This window comes from Osmia bicornis, chromosome 9 (genome assembly GCF_907164935.1).
Source record: "Osmia bicornis bicornis chromosome 9, iOsmBic2.1, whole genome shotgun sequence".
Taxonomy (NCBI): Eukaryota; Metazoa; Arthropoda; class Insecta; order Hymenoptera; family Megachilidae; genus Osmia; species Osmia bicornis.
Genome location: NC_060224.1, coordinates 10,658,993 through 10,664,888, shown reverse-complemented (window position 1 = coordinate 10,664,888; position 5,896 = coordinate 10,658,993). Strand labels below are relative to the sequence as shown.

Genomic DNA, 5,896 nt, shown 5'->3' with positions numbered 1-5,896 from the left:
TTGCACGTTCTTTCGGTTCCTCAAAGTAGGTATATATTTTTCAGCAGCGAGGAGTGCTACGGTGCACGATGTAAAACCCACGCGTTTGGTCAGTCAGAATTTATCAGAGCGGGACAATTCTATCATTTGGGTTGAAAGAAGGATAGCATGATCACCGTACATCTCACTCTAAACGCGCGCCAATGTTTCGCTTTCATCCTTCAGGCGTATCGTCGCGATGCCTCTGGCGAGATGAGTGTTTGAATGTGTTTGTAAAAATACGTGAGGCGCTGTTGCCTTCCTAGATCGTGTTGTGCGCACGCTAGCTAAGAATTAAGGGGGTAGACACGGGTAATGCAGCGAGGTGACATTACCGGCAAAAATGGGCCTAAAAAGGGGTTTACGGGAATACACTTTTCGTCCTTATATGAGAAGATTTGGGGCTGGGTGAGGGCTCATTCGAAAGAGGAAGGTTCAATGCAGGGCGGTCTGGTCATGGTTCAACGAGATTGTGTCGATATTTAATAATATGAGTGTCCAAAGTAGAGGAAGAATCGACAAAATACATCCGCAGATTCCAAGTATTTTTTAGGTCACTAAAACAGTTCTGTCACTCAAACGGTGACCAGACCGCCCTGCATTGAACCTTCCTCTTTCGAATGAACCCTTATTTAGATCAAAATCTTCTCATATAAGGACGAAAAGTGTATTCCCGTAAAAGCATTCCCAAAGACGAGTTCCGCCATTATCTGGATACTACAGAGCAAGTTACGTGACAAATTTAGTTCAGCTAGTAGTTATAAGGTGGCGTCTAAGTAGAAAGGCTGCCGATCTGGAATCGTAGCCAGAATCAAGCGTCAGCTTGATTACGTCACTCGAACTGTGCTGCGAAGGCAAGCGAAAAAGGCAACAACGCACGAACGCTGAGTGAGACGCACTACAGTCATGCTGTCCTTCTCTCATTCTGCATGTTGAGATTGTCCCTTTTCTCTAAGATTTGACTGCCGTCCGCCTGGATTTTTCACAGCGCCCCATAACAAACCTCGCCTCATTCAAACTATATCGTGTTTGGTATCATTTTAATCAGAGAAATTTCACCAATGCGCTAGTAAAAATTTCGGTTAAAAAAAGTCAAAAATAAAAAAGTTTTATAATTGAATTAGTATTAGTCACACCGATATGTTTCGGCTCTTTCCTTTGATCATTGGACCTCTCGCTCTCTCCTCCACTGTCTGTCCCTTTCTACGTTCACGCTTGGCTGGCTATCGCATATAATCCGAGATTCGACACCTCTGCTGAATATATGAATTGTTGCACATATTCAACTTTCACTGTACAGACGCGAGGTCCCTCCATTTATTAGTTCTAATAGTACCATATTAATTTTTTATGCAGAATGTTTCAAGGAGTTGACACAAGTAAAAAAAATGCAATTCTACTTATATAAAAAATGGATTTGCATTTTTTGAGTGCATCGTTGCATTCACGAAGAAAATGAAATCACAGAAAAATATACATTATCATACCATTGAACTTTTACATAAACAGCTTTTTCCTATCTCTTACCAAATTCAAGATATAACCCGTCCCAATGGCATGACGTATCCTGTATACTTTTATTAATTAAAAAACATTTATTTAAAAAAGTTAGTAACTTCTTCTAAAAATAATTCTCAGATTGCAAGTTCCTTCGGAGCAGTCATATATTTTTCAGCAGCGAGGAGTGCTACGGTGTGCTATGTAAAATCCACGCGTTTGGTCAGTCAGAATTTATCGGAGCGTGACAATTCTATCATTTGGGTTGAAAGAAAGATAGCATGATCATCGTACATCTCACTCTAAACGCGCGCCAATGTTTCGCTTTCGTTCTTCAGGCGTATCGTGGCGATGCCTCTGGCGAGATGAGCGTTTGAATGTGTTTGTAAAAATACTTGAGGCGCTGTTGCCTTCCTAGATCGTGTTGCGCGCACGCTAGCTGAGAATTAAACCTTTCAAGTTCGTAACAAAACACGCAAGTGGCTCCACCAGGCCCAACGAAAAAACTACTGTAATACCGACGTCCCGAATCGGTGACGTCACGTACTGGGCCTACCCCCTTAAACCTTTCAAGTTCGTAACAAAACACGCAAGTGGCTCCACCAGGCCCAACGAAAAAACTACTGTAATACCGACCTCCCGAATCGGTGACGTCACGTGCCGTGTCTGCCCCCTTAAGTGATTTATGTGAAAGTGCATCGATATTTTTTCGATATTTTTCGATATTTTGTTATTATTAGTGTTATTAATATTAATTCACTTTATTATTACTATTTGGTTGCATATGTTTGATTGGCACGTTATCTCGATGTATTATTAATTATTTCTTTATTTATTAACACATTCGATTGTTCGATTATTCGATCAATCGATTGTTCTATCATCCGGTGTTTATTCGGTGTTTGCTCGCGGTATAGTTTTCATTTTACCTATTTATCCAGTGTATGATCTTGTCATTCTAACGTGTTTATTTTACATTTATATTTTACATCTATTTTAATTTCATTTCTCGTTCTATTATTTCATTGTTTATGGTGTTTCTATTTAATTCGCTCTTCGTTCGTCGTTCATATTATATATTCATATTTATACTGTTTTGTGCTATTCTCTGTGATTTTGTGTCATTTGTTCATTTATTTATTTAATAAAGTACGGTGGGGTGATGTGCCTTCATGATTTATGCAACTCGCATTATATTAATCGACTTATTGTTTTAGTCATATCAGTCATATTTCATATTTCTATTTTTATTTCTTATTCATATTCATCAATGTATATCTATATCCATATATATTTTATTTATTATTTATTTGCGAACGGTATAGTGGTACAATGTGCTTAATAAATCTGTGCAATCTACGCCTTGTTACGTGATTTCATTGTTCAATTCATCTATCGTTCCATTTGTTTTATTGCATTTACCGTTGTTGTTTTTTCACTGTGTTCTGTGAATCTCATTAGTTAGTTAATTATTAATGGTTATTATCAGTATATGATGTGCTTATGGTTTATGCGGTTTGCATTGCTGTTTTGTTGATTAGTTCAAGTTCATTTTCATTATCATTTCATTTTTGTCATATTTCATTTTCATTTTCTCTATTTTCATTTCATTCTATATTTGTGACGATGCAGCAGTGTAATGTGCTTAGATAAATGAATTGGACAATCCGGGTTGTGTTATTAACTGTTTTCTTTTAGTTTTAGTTTTGTTTAGTTTTATTACAATTTCAGTATGATTGTTTTTAATGGTGTTGTGCGATTAGTGATTGATTGCTTTAATTGCTTTTATTGCTTTTGTGGTCTTGGTGTAGCTGTTTTGTGTAATTTATTTGTTGGGTGGCGGGTATTCATTTACTTTCCTTTCCTTACTTACAATAATATTGTACATTCATGCTTTCCTGCTTGCTTTCATTCACGCCTTCCTTATTTCTTTAATTTTCAATTTCTTTAATCGTTCCACTCATTCATTCATTCATTCATTCAAACATTTTGATCAATTAAAGATAGCTAGTGAATATGATTTATTTTATTTATTTTATTTTATTCTATCTTAGTTTTGCTTTCTCTACGATGATGGGTGGTTCTGTCAATTCAAATGCTTGATTGTGCATGGTTTTATTATAACTTTGTTATTTAAGTATCCTTCCTTATTTATTTGCTTATTTATTTAATTATTTATTTAGTCTATATGCTGGTGTAGTGTTTATTGAACTACGTACTTTATATTTGATTTGATTATGGTCGCTTCAGTTATTTTATTTTTTTGATACATCATTCAATAGTAAGTCCTATTTGCATTTGCATTGACATGATCATTCATCGTGCATCATTACCATTTATAATTTATAATTTAACTTATGGGCTATTCTGGTAAGGAGATAGAGTTGTGGCTAATAATCTGTACGGTTGTATTATATTTTATTGAATTCACTTCTTGTATTCTGTATTTTGTATTCTATTTTAGTATAATTCATTTTGTTATACATTATGTTGGTTATTACCTTCACTTTATACTTATGACTTATGACTATTTACCTTATTTAACTCATTCTTTGGTATCTTTAATTGATTACTTCATTCAGTTGTTCATTCTTTCATTCATTCATTCTTTCATTCTCTCACTGTTCATCCATTCTGAATTGAATTGAATTAAAGCAATTGTTATGATTTCGTTTATTTTAACTTATGATGGTACAAAGTTCTGTAGGTTGTATTAATATTTATGATTTGTTTCCGTACGGTTATTCTTTATTCTATATTTTATTTTAGTATATTTATATTTATATATTCTAGTTTATTATGTCACGTTATCACTGTTATTGATATTCATTATCGCTTCTTGATTTGGTTCTTGATTTTCCTGTGCATCCTTGATATTCGTTGACGTTTTGATGTTCTTTTGATATTCTTTAATTCGGTTTATTCATGACGTCTCCCGGTAATAGTGTAGCTCTTCCGTGACGATGTGCTGTTTCTGTAAATTTAATTTAATGTTCATGTCGTCAGGATGAGCTATTTCTGTTATTTTATAGGATATTATTTCAATTATCATACCTTGTTTCCTTTCTTTTTCCCTCCCTTCTTTTCTTTCTTCCTTTCCCTTCTTTCATTTAGGCTGCAATTCGGCTCTCTTAATTGATAATCTGTCCCTTTAACGAGTCCTTGCATGCTGGTTTTGACACTGTAGCTTTGACACATTGGGGTTGTGTTTCTGTAAATAATTGTCATTTGTTATTCGTTATCTCATCCCTGAATTTTACTTTTCAACAGCTTATTCAACTTTACCTTACTTGTACTTGCTGGTATTCTGTTGTTCTCCCTTCCTTGATTCATTCATTCATTTATTCATTCACTCTTTCATCATTCGTTATTCATTCATTCACTCTTTCATCATTCGTTATTCATTCATTCATTCAGTCTGATCAGCTGAAGTTAGATTTTGATTTATCTTAATTTTGTTATTTTTCTGTGATGATGAATGGTTTTGTCTATCCAAGTGCTTTGATGGTGCGTGGTTTCTGTTTAATTCAGCATTTAAATGTTAGTTTAAAATTCTCTACTTGTTGAGTTATTTATTTATTTTTACACTATACAGTAGTATAGTGTTAATTGAACTACGCAGTTTACATTTGATTTGATTTATTTAATTTATTTGCTGTTTGCTCACTTTATTTTGAAACGTCATGCAATAACACTGTCCAACAGTGAATTTGTTTTCCGATTCCCACTGGGTGATTCTTATAGTGTTTTGTACGCTGGTTACGAATCTGCAAACCGTTTTGCTCCTACACGTACAGTTTTTGAGAAATTTGATTTTGAAAAAAAAACATTTTTTCAGATTTAAACCAATTTTCTGACGTAATTGTAAAAGATATTGAAATTCTATTTATACTAAAAGATTCTGTAGACTTTCCTGAATACAACGATACCTATCTTTAATACATTGTAAATGTTTAAGTATGTTTAAACGATCATTGAACGCGGAGGGACCCCGATTTGGCACCAATTTTTTAGGATATTTTTCAATTTATCTGAAAAAGTAGAGGTCCAGCGCAAAATCGAATTATACCACGCGATAGAGCAGATTTTTATCTTGAAAAACTACCCAGAGAAAGTTGCAACATCTATTTTTTTATCAAGCCAGAAAGCGAAATAGCTTTGCGGGAGACGAAGTACCAACAGTGGCGCTCCGCGTCAGGACGGTTCCTCGGCGTGCCGCCTAATGCTGTTGCTTTAAGTCCTGACGCGGAGCGCCACTGTCGGTACTTCGTGTCACGCGAAGCTATTACGCTTTCTGGCTTGATAAAAAAATAGATGTTGCAACTTTCTCTGGGTAGTTTTTCAAGATAAAAATCTGCTCTATCGCGTGGTATAATTCGAT

General features: G+C 34.9%; 1 long non-coding RNA gene across 1 annotated transcript; it reads right to left on the bottom strand.

Annotated features, from left to right (window-relative positions):
• Positions 1 to 2,790: 2,790 nt before the first annotated feature.
• On the bottom strand, positions 2,791 to 5,063 carry LOC123988114. Its single transcript, XR_006829643.1, has 3 exons — positions 4,801 to 5,063; positions 4,570 to 4,726; positions 2,791 to 4,489 (listed from the first exon to the last, which is right to left on the bottom strand). It is a non-coding gene; the product is annotated as an uncharacterized LOC123988114 (long non-coding RNA).
• Positions 5,064 to 5,896: the final 833 nt, after the last annotated feature.